The following is a 20,281-nucleotide window of genomic DNA, read 5'->3' as shown; positions in this document are numbered from 1 at the left end:
CATATAAGAGGTATAACCGATATCCATACCTCTAATGACCCACTAAGGTGGGGTGGGATGCAAGCTTTCACTTCATCGCTCGCATAAGGTATCCACTGAAACTGAAATATAAATATACAATTCAAATAAATAAAATATTCTAATTATATCTAACAGTTTAAATTAAAATATTAATAATTAAACAAATTTAAAAACATACCTCAGACCCAGCTTTCGTATCAATAAGTAAACGAATTTCCTCTAACCCAGTAGGTATACTTTTATGGTCATTTCTTTTCATCGACCACCTATGAAATATAATATAAACTAAATATCACCCTATTTAATTGAAAATATTTAAATCAAAATTTAGTTCGAAAATTACCTCAACAATAAGGGGAATACGTATGGTTCATTCACGATCGGGCATAAGAAAGGCATGCGGAACCACGCCCATGATTGTAGAAGCAGAAGACATCCACCGATAGCAGTTTTCTTATAATTCGTCGCCCGACACATTTCTCTAAAGAGAAATGCCAAAACTGCAGCACCCCAACTATATCTTCCAGCTTCATCAAAATCGATCAGATGCCGTAACCACATACAATGCACCTGGTTGCGAGATTTATCGGGCATCAATATTCCTCCAATTATTCGTAGAATATATGCCCGAGCACATGCCTTTGCTTGATCCTCTGAAGCATTTTCATTTAAAACCTCAAAATTAGCTTTCAACCAAGATAAAGCTATTCTACCTCCATTAAACTCTGGCGGAGCAGCTCCAAGATAATCAATGCACATTGATTGCCAATCACCATCCGCCATACCACACATCATATTTCCGTCGACGGGAAGCCCCAGATGCATAGAGACATCCTCTAATGTAATTGTCGCCTCTCCACATGGAAGGTGAAAAGTGTATGTCTCGGGCCTCCACCTCTCAATCAGTGCAGAAATTAGGACAGGTTCGAGTTTGCAACCGCCTATAATTGTTGCAATATACCCGAACCCGGCAGAAGCCAAATATGGCAAAATACGTTCCGGTGTCGGTATACGTGGATTTTTAATAAAAGTCTCTAAAATACGATCAGCATCCTAAATAATATACATTATAAAAATAAAAATTAATATAAATTCATAATAACTTTAAAATAAAAATAAATTTAAATATTAACATTAATTATAAAAAATATTACCATATCGCTAAAATGTCTGGAGATATGATCAATATCCAATCGCAACAGCATTTCGTTTTCCATTATAACTGTAGACAAAACAATATAATTAGCAAAAAAATTAATAATTCTAAATAAATAATAATTATATAAATATTATTTTAATAAAAAATAATATTTACATAAATATATTAATATAAAAAATAATAACTATTTAAAAAAATACTAACATAAAAATAAATTTCTTACCACTAATAGCAAATTTAAAACTCAAATAGTTGGAGAATTTGAGTTATATAAGAGAGGAGAATATGATTTTGGTGTGAAGAATGAGGGAGGGTTGAGGGGGTTTATATAGGGGAGGAGGAGGGGTAGTTAAGAAAAACGGATGGGGGCATATATGACATTTAATGGAAGGCGCGTCCCCGGGGATGCGCTTTCCACACGTGTCTGTTGATATGGCAAAGGCGCGTCCCCGGGGATGCGCCTTCCACACGTGGCATCCAACCCAGCGAAAACACGGATAAAGCGCGTCCCCAGAGACGCGCCTTTGCCAACTCAGCAAAAAGGGTGCTACTTCTAGAAATATTAGTCAAACGGTGTCAGAAAGGGTAAATTAAAAAAAAACGGTGTCAGTTATATAATTTATCCCAGTTTATATCAACACGTGTCGAGACTACTGGATGGTGACGTGGATGAATATGAACGGTGGGATAAGTTAATTAAAATTAAAAAAACAAATTTTATTAGCACGGAATTTTCTGGTCGCTTCTTAATTTTCAAAGAACCAAACAGAAGTGAAGAAAAGGTTTCAAAAAGGTTGAAAGAACAAACTAACGACCACGAAAATATGCCAAAACTGTCGGCGGCGGCGGCGGGCGGTTGTAGACGACGTATGGGCCACGACCAATTGATTGAATACGGTCAAACCACGCAAAAAATTGTACGTATAGTAGTATGTTTCGTGGGTCCCATAAAATCATTACTCCTTTATATTTGGACTTTGGAAATATACACACACACATATATATTAGATTTTTATTTTAATTCATTTGTAAACTCTTAGCCTTTCTCTTCCCCTCTCTCCATATTTTTTATTTGCATTTTATGTTTTTTTATAGATAAAATCAACTTGATTTTATAGTATATTTATCTTTATTTTTATGACATATTTTTTTAATTTTTTTCTCGGTTGTTTAGTTGTTTCTTTTATTTTATGTTTTCTCAGTGTTATAATAGACAATGTTACAACTGATCAAGATAACGTTTATTTGTAATTTTGTTGATATTCCTTGCTATAGACCTTGAGATTGAATTTGAATAAGTGATTTTGTATTCGTTGATAGTTTCTCACGACACTCGGTCATGATTTACAGTTCTCGATAGTCTTTTAATAGTTTAATCCCCTTTTATGCTTTATTTGTTGATGCAGTCAGATTTATTTGTATCTAATTTTTATTCGAGTTTTTTGGTTGGGGTTTTAAATTTTTTTTTTCATGTATGGCCCTTATAATCTAAAGTGATTAGTTTTAATGTTATATGAAAATTTTCAAATTATGTATTTAGTTTATGATGATAAACTTAAACTCTTTTTGTAATTTATTTTCATTTTTTTAACAAGACTACTAGCTTCTATTAAACAAATTAAAACTAAATTTATCTTAATTAAAATTTTAGGATAAATTACGTATTTAGTACTTAAACTATCGATTTTTATCTGTTTTAATATCTAAACTTTCAATCTTTTTAAAATTATACCTAACATTTATTTTTTTGTATCATTTTAGTACCCTATCGTTAAAAATTTAACGCGTTTAGTATTTAAACTATCAATTTAGGTCTGTTTTAGTATCTAAACTTTCAATTTTCCCAAAACTTGACGTTAAAATTTGAACAAGGGTACTAAAATGAAATAAAACTAAACTTTAGGTATGATATAAAAAATAAAATTTAATTTCTAAAATGGATCAAACTGATAGTTTATGTACTAAATACCTAATTTATCCTAAATTTTATTATATATAGGAATATTTTTGATATTATGAATGTATCGTTTACTATTGTAATTATATATATATATATAAAGTAAATAATTTTAATTTCTAGATTGGAATAATGTTAAATTTTGTTATTAATTTCACTATTATACATAAATTATATATTTAATCCACATATTTTAATTCATATATTCAAATAATATATGGATAATATGAATAAATCATAATGATTTAAAATGATTAAATTGAAGAATATGTACTAAATTTACAACTTATCATAACGTAGAAACCCTTTTCGTTTGGTAATGCTTTATAAAAAACTTTCAACTAAAATGTTCGCTTTGAAATTAAATTATAATTTTACCTTTATTAATATCTGTACTCCACTTAATTTTGTATTTATATTTTATTTTAATAATTTAATACTAACATCCTTAAAAATAATTTATTATTTTTAATAATTATTTTTAATTATTTAAAAATAAATAAAATTCATGTTTTGTATATTAAAATATTAATAGTTAGTTATATAAATTATGTTTTTATTATAATTATATTTTTTTATATTTTTTATTTTATTATAGTTTAAATTGATTTAATTCATATATAATAATATATTTTTTTCAATTTATCATAGTTTAAATTGATATGATTCATATATAAGTGTAAATATAACTTAAATATTATATTTTTAATTTACAACATAATTTCTATAAAAGATATTTTATCTTTACAAACTCACTTTCTAATAGTAATCCCAAACAGTTGAATTTTAAACTGAACTTTTATACTTCACTTTAAAAGTTCATTTCTACAATACTTTTAATAGGCCTGTAAATTAACTGAACGTTCAGAGAACCGTTCATGAACCGTGCGGCGGGAAATTCGTTTATGTGTGTTTATTTATTAAATGAGCGAACATGAACAAGATTTTTTGTTTGTTTAATTAAATGAACGACCATGAACATAGGTCTCGTTCGTTCATTTACGTTCGGTTATGTTCGTTTATGTTCATTCATTTATGTTTAACCCAATCTTCTTAAATCAATTTTGGTGACCAATTTGTAAGCATCTTAAAAATATTAATTAATATGATATTCTGATGACCAACTCCATAATTAACCCAATTTTATTTGGAGATTAAATCCAATATGTTAACCCGTGAGGCACCTCTCACCTATATTCATTTTCCATTTTTTTTCCCAAACCCTTGTGTTCACTGGAGAGTAGAGACGATCGCTGAAAGCTTCAAAACAAGTTATATTATAGTGCAATATGAAGTTTTACAGGTCTGTTTTCATCTCTTTCTTTATTTTATTTGGCTTAATAGTTGATATGTAAAGTTATTGCGGGTATCTTCACATCTAAAACTCAAGAAAACATCATACTTCTTTCTAGAAATAGATGGGAAGATAAAGGTCACAATCAGAAGTATATGAGCATCAGTAAAGAGAAAAATATATAGAATTTACCAGAAAACAAAACAAAGGTTTCTATGCAATTTCTGAAAAAGAGTGTAATAGCGGAAGTAATGAGTTTTCCAGGAAGAACCCATTAATAAGTAAAAAATACACTTTGACAATGAACTTTTGTTTTCATAGTTCTTGTGTGACCTTTAGTTGTGGAGTAGACTTTAGGTACGTTAAAATTTTGAATAGTAGTGGTTATAAATAATATCAGTTACGATATATATCATCGAAGGGACTCCGGATCTATGTTATTACCTTGTAGTCTAATTTGTACCGTTCGAAATCTTCATGTTGTTAAATTTTCTACTCTGCCAACGGAAAGGACCATTATTAATAAACCTCACTAAAGTCTGACATTGATGTCACAAAACTTTTAGCCGACGAATTTATTAGAATAACGTAGTGGAAAATGATTGTTCATATGTAATCATGGACCACTAAGATAAATGTTATAGCGTTAAATTAAAGTCATGTGAATTATTTAATATCATTAAAAGATCGATCAAAATATTTGATATCTTCAAACATTTCATCACTACTAATTAGCTCTTACGCTATTTATCACTGTAGATTTGGTTGATTTGCATTGTCTATTATTTTTCATGAAAGAATAATGGAAGGTAGGGTCTCCAACGTTTATGTTCGTGTTCATTTACGTTCGTGTTCGTTTATGTTCGTGTTCGTTTATGTTCGTTTATTTATTAAATGAACGAACATGAACAAGTTATATTCCTTAATAAACGAACATGAACAAAAAAATTTTTTGTTCGTTTATGTTCATATTCATTTATGTTCGTTTATTTATTAAATGAACGAACATGAACATACCTCCATTCGTGTGCGTTCGGTTCGTTTACAGGCCTAACTTTTAAAAGTCACTTTTCAAAATCTATACTAAACTAACTAGTAAATTTGACTTAAGATCAATTTGACATTACTTTTGAAAAGTGTTGTAGAAAAGAAATTTCAAAAATATTTTTAAAAATTGCAGTTTAAAATTTAACCGTTTGCAATTTTGTTAAAAAGTGATTTTAGAAAAATAAAATATTTATTTTAGACATTATTTTATAAATTTAAAATATAATATTTAAATTATATTTACACTTATTAGTATTATGATATATAAAATATATCAACTTAAACTATAATAAAAATATAAAAAATATTTTAAGATAAGTGAATAATAATATTCTTATATATAAAATATTTTATTAAGAAAAAATATATTATCAATACATTTTTAACATTTGAATTTTAAACTAATATTTTAATTATTATGATTTAACCACAATCACTCATTCAAATTTAAAATAAAATAATTTAAATGATATATTTATCCTTTTAACAATTTAAAAAAAACATATATATTATAAATAAAAATTTAAAATTATTATTATTATATATGAAATTTATCAATTTAAACTATAATAAAAATATAAAAAAAACAAATAAAATATATAATTATAATAAAATATATCTTATAATAACCCACTATTAATATTTTAATATATAAATCATAAATTTTATTTATTTTAAGTAATTAAAATAAATTATTAAACAATAAGTTATTTTTAAAAAGATATTAGTATTAATTTATTGAAATAAAACATAAATACATAATTAATAAAATAAATTAAATTTCAAAGTTCTTTTTCCAGCACAAATGAGGGAGCCAATATATTAATAAGGGTAAAAATATAAATTTGTTTCTAAACGAAAAGTTAGAATTGAAAAAATTAGAAATCTCAGCTTTTGTGGTTGTTTGAAACCATCGTTTTCAGTTTTCACATCATATTTTTTGTAATTTTTACCCGTTTGACATTAATTTTATGGTCAAAACAATATGTTTAATTAAAATTGCTTTTAGACAATATTACCAAATGCGATCTTAATAGATTTAATACTATTGTTAAGATTAAAATCAAAATTTAAAAATTTAAAAAGTGTAGAGAGTCAAAATAATAAAATTAGAATACAAACACTAAAAGTTTATGATTTAAATATTGCTGAATTAGTTTTAAAATTAACTAACGTCTATCAAATATCCGTCAATTTTGTGAAGGAAAGTGAATAATCTGTCAAGTAGCCTGCCTTGTAGATGATGATTTGCCTCCTGCCTCGAGGCCAGGAGTCCGAATGCGAACGTCGTTACGAGACCAATGACCGCCGTCCGACGAGCGGAGGATGGTTGGCTGGCTCCCAATGCTTGACTAACCCTTGTGGAGATGATGCTGCTTATTGGGAAAGGGAAATCATACAGCATATCGGTTGTTTGTATCAGGATCCCCATGGCTGCAAGCAACGCTACCCTTGGGGTTTTCGAGCAAGCTGCCACAAAGGAACAACATGATTTCAAACCACCACCATTCGAAGCGCGCCGAGTGGAGACTCGGCGACGCGAGTGCGCGAAAGCAACCAGCGCCAACCTTGACAGATTGAGATAACGGTGACTCCATGGCACGGTTTCAAAGTGGCATCCAGTTAGATGTTCCATCGAATGTTGGGCAAGGAATTTAAAGTGAATAGGACAGATACTAGCAGAAATCCCTTGCCCCTTTATGGTGCCCTTATCCCTGTCTCTTCATTTAAATTACAGATACGTGTTTGTTTCAATTAATTGTTGTAAACCCTATTTGTTTAATGTAAAAAAGGTTCTTTATTTTTCCTTCTTTGGCTAACGTTCAAATTAAAATTTAAAAGTTTTGTTTTATATTTTATTAATGATTTTTAATACCAATTAATATAATATATTTATATTAATAAAAAGGCTTAACATAAAATAAGTGCTCAAGTTATACCTCTTTTCTATTTAGGTGTCTAAATTTTTTTCTGTCAATTTAAGTGTCTAACGTTTCCAACGTTAACATTTAGGTGCCTACACTGTAATGCATGTTAAAAAATCCGTTAAAAATAAGTGAATCAATCAATATTCGACATGTGACATGATTTTTTATTTCCTTTATTTAAAAAAATAAAATTCATAATTTTTTTAAAAAGCTCAATTTTTCCTATTTTCATAAAATAGCCCAAGACCTTCAATTTCGACACCAATCACCACCACCGCTGGTGATCACTGACTCACTCGCAGGTCACCAGCCCGTTAGCCACCCACTCACCACTTACCCACCGATTAGGAATTTAGGTTTTGAATTTAGGGATTTGGGGAGTTTGATGTTACGATTGATGACCAACGATGGGTGGGTAGGCAACCGATGAGGGCGATATCGACGGTGGATGACCGACGGGTGGGCTGGATTATTTGAGATTAAGGATTTTGAGACTTTTTTGAGATTCTAAAAATATTTTGGGTTTTTCTGAAAAATAATAATAAATTTAAATAATTTTTAATATATTTTTTTAAATTTATAAACATGTTATGTGTCACATTTTGAATTGTTGACGGAATTTTTTAAATGTATGTTACGACTGAGGTATCTAAATGATAACGTTGGAAACGTTAAACATCTAAATTGATCGAAAAAATTTAGGCACCTAATGAAAAATAGTATAGTTTAGACACTAATTTATATATTAAGCTTAATAAGAATTGGTATTATTTTTTTACTTTTAATCTATTTTAATTGATATTAAATTTTCTAATTTGAATTTAAAAAATAACTTACGATTTGATTTTTCATGGTCTATAGAATTTCTTTTATATTTTCTAAAAATAACTTACGATTTGATTTTTCATAAGTCGTTTTCTGAAAAACATAAATATTCAAAATAATATTATTTTATATATTTAATATTCATATTTTAGTGTATCAATTTAATATAAAAATTAATAGTTTAATATTAATATAATATTTTAGTAACAATTTAATAAGAAAGTAATTATTAAAATATATTTATTAATAATTTTAATAATATAATATTTTATTTTTAATATTGTAATATATTCAATTATATTATAATGATATATGATATTATATTTTTATTTTAATATTAGTGCCAATTAAAATAAATTAAAAGTAAAAAAGTTTTAATATCAATCCTTATTAATATAAATATATTATATTAATTGACAGTATTAAAAATATGAATAAAACATAAAACAAATACTTTTAATTTTAATGGGTGAATTCAAATATCTGAAAACTTGGTTAACCCGAGCATGTCAAAATGCGGAGGAAAATGACTTAAAATATATTTAATTTTAATATTAATAAATATATTTAAATATTTTAATAATTAATATTTTGATTAAAATGATATTAAAATATTTTATTAATATTAAATTTATAAAATAAAATTATTTTGAGTATTTATTATTTGAAGTAAAAAGTTCGGAAAATGACTTACGGAAAACCAGACTGTAAGTCATTCCCAAAAAAACACAATAGAAATTCTGTTGATCAGGAAAATGTTTTACGTTGACCAACTAGTTTTCCTCCAATCAAACACTAGAAAACATTTTCTGAAAAACGAATTACGTGAAACAAACAAGGGAAAACATTTTTCGGAAAATAAATTACGTAAAATAAACACGGGATTTTGGGGAAAACCAATTCCGTAATTGATTTTCCCCCAAAACAAACAGACTCTTAGGGTGCGTTTAGTTCACAAAATATAAGATTAACAGTGTGAATAAAGGATTATCAGGGAATATGATTACTGTGAATGTTGTATTTTGTGTTTGGTTGGTTTAATATGAATGTAAAATTATCGTGTTTGGTTAAAAGAATAAAAGATTATTAAAAATGTATATTTGACCAAATTATCCTTATTATATATTTATTTTTTTAACAAGTTAGAAAATATTTATATATTTTCTTTAAAAAATTTAAATTCATAAAATTTATATAATTTTTTTTACAAAATTGAAAATATAAAAAGGTTTAATGAAAAGGTAAAATTTTATTTTAACCCTTGAACTTCATATAAAATTTTAATTATAGACTTTTTGTAAATCTAAAATAGTTTAAAGATAAATTTGTAATTTAATATTCGTATAATTTTTATTATTCAATGACAGAAGAATGATATTTTTGAAAGAAAAAATAATAATGACATTTTAGTCCAAAACGCTGTTAATCCAACAATACCTAAGGGAATGGGGTAATGACATTCCCGATAATATACCCCAAAAATTATACTATTTGTAATAAAAATATTACCAGGAATAACATTCCTGACTAACCAACGGGGGAATGTGGATTACATTCTCATAGAAATCCCACATTCCCCCAACCAAATACCCCATTAGATTTAATTCAACCGCATTTAAATTAAGTATTATTTATTTGTTTAAATTTACTTTTGGGGTCAAATATTTTCAAATCGTTGATAATAAGTACATCACGTGATATATGAGATGAGAGTCAGCAAACACCAACTCTCACACGTGCGGTGTTAGTGTACAGAAAAATCAGATAATATTTATATTTATATGATCTCTGATTTCAGCATGATTTTTCTGTCCCCCCCACTCGTGCACAAAATTACTTGTACTAACTATATATACTATTTTGTCTCCTTTTATATTTTAAAAACATAAATAATAACTTTTGATTTAATATTTTTACAAATTACAGATTAAAATAATGCAATGTAAAACAATCTTTTAATTCTTTGAAATCTACATGCAAATATAAAATAAATATTTTAAATATAAAAAGCCCACAAAATAAATATTTTTTCTTTTTCTTTTTACACGTGCAATGCATAATTAGTTTAGGTCTAAGGGTTCAAGTACTCACATTGTTAAAAAAATCAATTTTTTAACTCATTTGAGTACTCGAACTGATAAAATGAATCAATCAAGTCCTACAACTCAAATAAATTGTAGATAAGGAAAACGAAGATTTATTATACAAAGTCCAAACAAAAATAAATAAAATGGTCCCCAACTGATAAAATTAATGGGTCCAAGCAAGGGAAATATACAAAGTCCATCAAGTGGGAGGTGGGTTTGGACATACTCTCAACTTCCCCACTTTAATCTTACCTCACCCACATGCAATAATAAAAAAAATAAAAAAAAATAATTCTTACCTACCAAAAATAAACAATTATAGAAGACCAATTCAATTTGGATAAAATATTTTGTCCATTAAAAGTCGAATCTATGTCTTATTATAACTCAATCCAAAGTCTCACAAGAAAAGAAAGAAGTTTGTCCTCTTTCCAACACTCCATTTTACCGTTGAGGTCGTTCAATGGATTAATAATCTTTAAAAACAGATTAAAGTACGTAAATGGTCCTCCGATTATAGTGTATAACTTTATTAAATCATTCAACAATTAAAAGTTATAAAATAGTCATTTGACTATAGGATGTTGGTTTATTAAGTCATTTGATTGTTAAAAGTTACAAAATGGTCGCCCAACTATTAATTATGTAACACCCTAAACCAGTACGACACACAGTCGACCGATCAGAATGTCACACGGAACCACCAGAGTGACTAACCAAAATTTTCTTTTAAATTTTTCCGTTTTAAAAACTACCACTTGTAACCACTAATGCTAAAATAAATCAACTACAATTCAAATAAAATAATTTACATTAGGAGCTCCCAAAATGATATTTAAATCATACAAATTTTCTTTTAAAATGCTCATCGACTAACCTGCGTAAGGAAACAAATTCCAAACGATGAGCTAACTAGCCCAAAGCCACACTAACAACCATGCCATACTAAAAGTGTTCATGTCATGCTCAAGCTAACTGATAACTGTAATAGTGAGTATACTCATATACTCTACTCTTTACTCTATGATAGACATCATGGTGTGGATAAGGGTTTTGCATCTCGGAGCTCACACACCCCTCTAGTCTACTGAGGTTGGTTACTTAGAATCTTTGCATCGGGCAACCCCTTCGACTAGTCCACTCCTTGAGTGTCGGACCTTGTGCCTAAGCTAGTTAGGTTTAAGTGCCTCGCGCACTACCTAAGGATATATCCGAACTGAATTTATACTTTTGATAATGCTAACGTTTTCTAAAGAAACTCGGGTGTCCTGATCGTTTCTCGAGCATCGTCCAAGGTTATTTTTATGTCATCCTAATTGATATTGTTTCTAAGTGTAATATTAATATCATTAATATTCTCACTTGTAGTCTTATTTGATGATAACATGGAGTGTTGAGGTACCTCGTGTAACACCCCTAACCCGTACCTGACCTGAATACGAGTCTGAGGTGTCACATTGACTTTTCAAACTTTGACTCTTGAGAAAATTCAAAGAAAATTTAAAACTTTCATTAAAATAAAAGCGGTTTATTTAAATTAAGCAACCAAAATCAATCAGAGCATTTTCAACTCAATCACTTAGTACATGCCAACTATATTCAAAATAACCAAACACATTTAAATTATCTATTTTTTGATCTGAAATTTTGTAAAGGAGATGCTGACCTGTCTTGCTCTTCTTCGCTTCTCTTCTCGATTCTGTACCTACGTGTGAAACAATCACACGCTAAGTCTATGACTTAGCGAGGCAAATAAACATATAATGTAACTATAACTTATAATCATGCAAATAAACATATATACACATATACTCATCATTTTCATCATTAGCCTCATTTCATTATCAATATCATTATTATTTATTTCACTTCATACATATCCTCTTATACCTAGCATTTTAACCAACATTTTACTCATTTAATCATACAATCCACATATCATCATATAAATCATATAATACAATTCATAGCATAAAAGCATACAAGTCACATGTAATATGTTTGTTGTTATTTCTTTATTAGCCCATGTACACATGTGAGAACTATAAATATGTGAGCCTATAGAGGTTGTGCACAAATGTTGTCACCACAGCTCGTATAATTGCACCGAAGTGCCGCATAGAAATGCACTGTAGAGCCACGTAGGATTGCACCGAAGTGTCATATAAAATGTCCCTAAGGACCAAGTAGAAAATTCCTTAAGAATCATATACATATACAAAGGATCAAATATGTGTCTCAAAAGACATCACACATGTTCCAAGGAATACATATATGTCCCGAAGGACCGCGTAGACCCTTGACTCTTGGCATGCCAACTATACCCCTAGCTCTCATGACACATATCATGGGCATTATCTTTTATATCCTTTTTCATATTCATGTAAATATATCACATATTCATAGCTTCATTAACATATACATTTAATCACTTAGTTCATGTAAATTCTCATATCATTTCGTATTCATGTATCACATGGCAAATAACACTTCTCATGTGTTCCTATAAACATGTCATATCCTATGACTTATATCTTTTCATATAATTTATACTTTAATCTCTTATATTCACCTGATTCAATATCATTTAACTTGTTTCACTTTCTCATATCACATATACTTTCTCTTTCATATATCTAATATCCGGTATCATATCTTGTAATCGTGTAACCATATCTCTTTAATATAATTTACATAGTAATGCCCTATATTTATATCCTATAATGATTTAACTTAAGTCCTCCTTTATAAAGTTTATAATACATGATCAAATAGTCTCATTCTATCCTATAAATAATTTCTACTTATTTTATCTCATTTCCCCTTTCACTTACATAATCCATCTATATATACTAATTTAATCTATTTAATTAGTTCAATTTCTCATTACTTCATACATATACTCTTTCATAAAGCTTTGTAGCTCTTCACTTTATAATTCATAAACCATAGTTTCCTTTAACTATATAAATCATCCATATATAACTTATGTATCCTTATTTATACATAAACCCACGAATTTATACTATCCTCATAGAGTCTTCTAATCTTTCTCGTGTAATCACCTATACCATATAATATGACTTATACTCGATTATCTTATACTCACTCGTTCATTTCATTCCTTATGTCTCTATCATATAATTTATTTCCTGTTCTTCCATTATTACATTTTAGTGTTTTACACAAAATCCTATAGGATATTCAAAGCATATCAATATCTTTAGTTATGCATACATACACTTAATGTAAAATATATAATCACATATAACACATATAATAATAACAACCACATAATCTCATTCATGACTTCATGCATATTATTCTAGGAAATAGACTCATCACAAGTCCTATTTCCATTCAACAATACATGTCACTATTATGCACTCACCTTGGCCTAACTAAGTTTCGACCCCCTTTTATGATTTCCTCTCTTTTGATCGAATCTTAACTTGATATTTGTTCCAGAACTTGTTCATGTTCGATATTTACATAATCATACATTAATGCATATCAATATCCCATTGATATACTCTAATCTATCATTTCTTAGACTAAAAGAAATGTCTATTTCAATTTCCCCTTGAAGTGCATCGATGCATTCTTTAACATGTGCATCGATGCACTACCCATGCATCGATACACAAATTACCCTCGATGTTTTCATTTTAAGGGGGGTGCATCGATACACTTCTAATGCATCGATGCACTAACTGCATTCGATGTTTCCATTTTTAATGGGTGTATCGATACACTTTGAACAATTCTGGAAATTTACCCTTAATGCATCGGTGCACATTGAATGTGCATCGATGCACATAGCCCAGAATTCATTTTTAAGCCCGAAAATCTACTCAATTCAACTCAAATGCTTCATCTTTCATCCTCTTTCATGTTCTCAACTTATATACACATGTTTAAACTCATTTATGTTCATTTACCTCTTCTTGAACCTTAATATCCTCTCCTCTTTATTAACTTCCAGAATCATACCATATTTTCAACATGTTTTAAAACTCATTTTATCACTTCATATCTCTTAATTTAACCCTTGACAAGTCAAATTCAACTTCAAAATCTATTAACTCCTTCTATTTCACTAATTCACTTAAAAACTCTTCATATTTAATCCTCCCTAACTCATCCATTTTGAAGTTTCAACATACTTTAATCTCTAAATAATCTTTCTTAGCACCCCAAGAATCAAAACTAAGCTTAAAACTCAAGAATTAACCAACTGAAATTAAACTTACCTTTTCCATGGAGCTTACGGGAAAATAAGAGGAAGGAGATAACCCAAGCTCCAGACTTTTCTTTTCTTCTCACCCTTTCCACGTGTTTTATAACCTTAAAAGTAAGATAAAAATCTTTCTGGTCAAATGACAATTTTACCATTTATTTCCTTTAATAATTACTAAATAACCTTTATCATATATTTCTAATAATCATTGAACTATTTCATTCTTCTACTTTAGTCACCAAATTCTGAAACTTTACAATTTAGTCACTAACCCGGTATTGCAGATGTTACACCTCGAGTCTAATTCTTTTAAAAACTGTCATTTTTGCCCAAAATTGAATGAAAGTATTGATAATATCCCAAGAGTATTGATACTCCTGCAAAAGTTTCAATACTTTATATAAGTACTAATACTTTTAAACATTATGTTCTGCCTAATTTCAAAACTTTCTGGGAGTTTCGAAACTATGACTCAATGTTTCGATACTCTTGCCGAGAAACTCACAGATTTTCCCAAAACGAAGAACAAGTAATGATACTATCCCTATAATATCGATATTCTACATGCATAAGTCATAAAACAAGTACAAAACACTCTATTTTTCAATCCCAAAGACATTAGTGAGGTCCATAAACATGCTTAAAGTTTTATTTGATCAACAAATGTCATAATAGAGGCTTTAAACACATTTATAACTCTAAAACAAGAATTTCATCATGAAAATGCTTATCACGCTCAATTCAAACATTTAAACTATCTTGAACTTCTAATGACTCACTAAGAGTATAGAAGAGTTATAAATGTGTTACCTTGCTCTGTGGATGGCTAGAAATTTCTCAACTCACTCAAGATTCAAATTTTCTTTTCTTTAGCTTTTGAGCTTTATCCTATCTCCTTCACTAAACAAAATGAGAAAATGGAATACCAATCCATCTAGGGGTTGAATAACATCTAAACAAACTCCTTATAACTTAAAACTTAGTTAGAATCCATAGATTCTCACAAATGTCTCAAGACCCATTTTTGGTTCTATGCTTAAAAACTAATTAAATGGAACTTAAAACAAAGCTTGGAGGATGAAGATTGGCATTCTCACCTTAGTTTCACCACACTAGACTTAAAATGCTTGAACTCTCACTTGGAATGAAAGAGGGAAGAAAGAAATTATGGAAGAGGGAAGAAAGAAATTATGTAAGAAAGAATATGAGCATTTGGTGAGAAGATATGGGGGAATGGTTCACGTAAAAACATAATATATGGGAGGGTTTCCAGCTTCCAAAATTAACCATTGTAAACTATACTTTTACTCCCCCAAACTTCTAATTTACACAACACCCATAACCAACCACCAAAACTCTTAGGCCCTAACTCAAGCCCAAAAACAATAAACTTGGTCCACTAATTTATAAGGTCCTTTGGGCTCATCTTTGGGTCTCGGGTTGACCCGAAATACTAACCCGAGTTTCAGGGTGTTACAAATTATGTTCCAAACTCGTCATTTTCCGTTAAAAAAATTGGTTGTCTAAGCTAGACGTTAACATGATGATTGAGATATGATAGTCGTTTGAGATTATGTGATTAGATTCTATCATATCATAGTCAACATATAAACGTTCAGGTCAGAATACCATCATTTTTTAACATAAAAGGACGAGTTTGGAACATAATGAATAGTTAAGTGACCATTTTGTATCTTTTAATAGTAGAGGGACTCAACAAAGCAACACTCCATAATCAGAGGATCATTTTATAACTTTTAATAATCGAGTGACTTAATAAAATAATATCATGTAATCAGGGATCATCTATGTACTTTACCCTCAAATATACAAAGTAATAATAACCATTAATGTATCAAATAGGAAGAGTCTACAGCGCACGTCGCATACCGTAACGTACCACTAAAGCTACGTACCAAAACGTACAACAAGTAAATTTGTCCTCATTATGTAAATATTAAAAAGTATAAGGATTTATTTAAAATTATCATTAATTAAAATTTAATTATATTTTTAATATAATTATAATTAATTTATAATTATTAAAAATAATAATTAATTTAAGTAATTTATTTATTTAGAATTAGAAGTCATAAATTATTTAAGTTAGGTCACCGTTAGAGGTGCACAAAAAATTCGAATATCTAATTTTGTGTAAAAAAATATCCGAAATCGGATTTGGGAAAAACCGATTTTTTTAAACCGGATCGGATATTTTAAAACCGGATAGTATAACCGGTTTGAGAAAAAATTGGACGACCGGATTTTTTACCACATTAAAAACCGGTTTGAAAAAACCGGATAAAAACCCGGTTTTTTATCCGAAAAATATCCCGTCTGGGGTTTAAAAAACTAGCTTTGAAGGATTATTTGGATAGAGCGGATTTTTTACTGGATTAAAAATCTGTTTTTTTTTAAAAAACCGGTTTTTTTCAAACCGAAACCGGTTACACCATCTGGCCCTCCAAACAGGTTAGAATCCGAACCGATTTTTTTAAAATCCGATTTTTTGGCTAGGTGAAAAAACCGGATCGGATTTAAATCCGACTTTGTGCATCCCTAGTCACCGTCGGAAACCTTAACTCGCCGGTAAACTCATCGGAAAATTCACCAAAAAACATTATATTATAAATCCAACGCTATCGTTTGTCGTCACCTAGTTCGTCGTCGCCCAGCATTCACCCAATGTCAGCCGTCGCCCATGAAAAACTCTGCATAAAGGTTAGCCGGCACCCCCTCTGTGTTCCAATTGGTTTGCGCCGGCGCCCCCGTGTGTTTCAATTGATTTGCACAAAGGTGGGTTTTAATTTCGAATGGTAAAATTACATTTTAACCCCCTATATTGTGTTTTATTTAGAATAGTTAAATTGCATGAAAACCCCTCATACTTTCTTCTATTTATATTTTAGACAAACGATGTTTTTGTTTTAATAGACATGGCAAAATTACAATACCCATACTTTTGTTTTAATTTAAAGGTCAAATTGCATGTAAACCCCCTCACTTTTCCCAATTTAGATTTTATACTTCTAGGTTTTAAATCTTTTATAATTTGTACTTTATTTTTTTTTGATAATTAATTTTGAATTTACACTTTTATTTTAATTAACAATTAATACTTTATTTTATTCATTTTTTATTAGTATTAATTTCATATCATTTTATATTATTTGTTATCATTAATCTTAACAATTTGATATTTAATTTTACTTGATATTAATTGTGACTATTTGAATCATGATAATATTAACTTGCTAATTCGAATTATTCTAAATCATATGCTTGTAGTTGTTTCTTATTGTTTAAATAGAAATGTCATAACATCAATGTACAAGTACCATACGAGTTGAACTTTTAATTCAAGAAATTAAATAAATATGTAACAATCATGACTTAGAAATGTATTGTAAATCTATGAATAAACCCACAAAAGCAATAAATAAAAGTTCAAATTTATTGAATCAATATGAATAATTAATATTAATAGCAAGTCAAACTTATGTATCAAAATTAATATTAAATCAAAAGCAATGATAAAAATGAATATCAAGTAAAAATTAAGCATCAAAATTAAAATTATCATGATTCAAATACTCACAATTAATATCAAGCAAAATTAAGTATCGAATTGTTAAGATTAATGATGACAAATAATATAAAATGATATGAAATTAATGCTAAAAAAATAATGAATAAAATAAAGCATAAATTGTTAATTAAAATCAAAGAGTAAATTCGAAATTAATTATCAAAATAAAAATAAAGTACAAATTACAAATTATAAAAGATTTAAAACCTAGAAGTGCAGGGAAAAGTGAGGGTGTTTACATGGAATTTGACCATTTAAACTAAAACAAAAGTATGGGTATTGTAATTTTGCCATGTCTATTAAAACAAAAATATCGTTTGTCTAAAATATAAATAGGAGAAACTATGGGGGTTTCCATGCAATTGAACCATTCTAAATGAAACACAAATAGATGGGGTTGGAATGTAATTTTACCATTCAAAAATTAAAACACACCTTCTTCGTGCAAATCAATTGAATCACACAGGGGCGCCGGCTAACCTTTATGCAGAGTTTTTTCATGAGCGACGGTGGAGTGTGGGTGACGAATAACAGGGTGACGGCAAACGGCATCCTTGGATTTATAATATAATATTTTTTGGAGAAATTTTTATGAATTTTTCGACGAGTTAAGGTCTTTGATGATGACCTAAATCAAATAATTTACAAATCCTAATTTTAAACAAATAAATTATTTAAATAAATTATTATTTTTAATAAAATAATTATAAATTAATTATAGTTCTATTAAAAGTAAAATTAAATTTTAATTAATGATTCCTTATACTTTTAATATTTACATAATAAATACAAATTTATTTGTGGTGTATTTCTATACATCGCTTTAGTAATACATTAAAATATGACTCTCTATATCAAATATAGATAAACCTCAAAACAATATATCATTATTTAATGATATGCAACCGATGATTACATAACACAACAAAGTTAAACTGAGGAGCTGGTTGGGCCATTAATTATGGACTGTTATGTTAATAATCATTAATTTAATCGGGAAACTTACAACCTCACCCTAGACCTCTGTAGGGTACCCTTAAATTTGCCAATTTATTATAAATTTGTAGGAAGGAAAGACAGAATCTTGTTGGGACATGCAGCAGCCAGAATCTGCGGACTCATGCTGGTCGAGTCGTCTCGTCTGCTCTTTCATCTTTTTGCTCCTCTCGTCGCACCCCATTTCCATGCATATGATATTTTCGAATATAATTATATGACAAGAGTATGATAAGAGGATTTTTACCATATAAAATCATGGTACAAATATACAAATATTTATAATATATATCTTCATGCATTATTGTTTCTTTCATGGTATTAGGTCATGGAGCTTGCACATTCATTTACTTGCAAAAGACTAGAGATTAATTAACATAATAAATCCTCTTATTAAATAATAATAATAATAATAATTTCATGGGTAGGTAAAAGTAAAATCAAGTTTCAATCTCTTTGTCCCACTAAGGTAAAAGTAAAAGTAATATATATGTATATATATAGGGTTAGTATCGACTAACACAGTGTAAAACTCTTTAGTTTTACATATATTTAGAACCATTAGATTAGTGAAAATAGATGGATGAGATTGATTATTTGTTTTTTCCCTAGTAAATATCTTCACATGTTCTACTTTTAATCTCAATCATCTGTTTTCACTCATCCAACGGTCCTAAATCTGTGTAAATCTAGAATATATATATATATATATATATATATATATATGATCCACTTACACAATGTAAAACTTTTTAGTTTTACACAGATTTAGGACCGTATGATTAGTGAAAATCGATGACACATATTAACAGTAGAATATGTGAAGATATTCACTTGAAAAAAATGAAGAGTCAATCTGAGCCATCTATTTTCACTCATCCAACTGTCCTAAATCTGTGTAAAACTAAAAAGTTTTACATTGTTAAGTTGATTCTAACCCAAATATATATATATATATATATATATATATATATATATATATATATATTAGTCTTATACTGATGTAAAATTACTAGATAAATATAAATTAAAAACAAAAGAATTTTTATAATTAAAAATAATTTTGAAAGAGTTCAATAATATTATATTATAACTCAAATTTACTTGAAAGATTTGAATTTAACTCGATTTAATTATC

The sequence above is a fragment of the Hibiscus syriacus genome, unplaced genomic scaffold (assembly GCF_006381635.1).
Source record: "Hibiscus syriacus cultivar Baekdansim isolate YM2019G1 unplaced genomic scaffold, ASM638163v2 tig00013960_pilon, whole genome shotgun sequence".
NCBI classification, from domain to species: Eukaryota; Viridiplantae; Streptophyta; class Magnoliopsida; order Malvales; family Malvaceae; genus Hibiscus; species Hibiscus syriacus.
Note: the sequence above shows the minus strand (reverse complement) of the source record.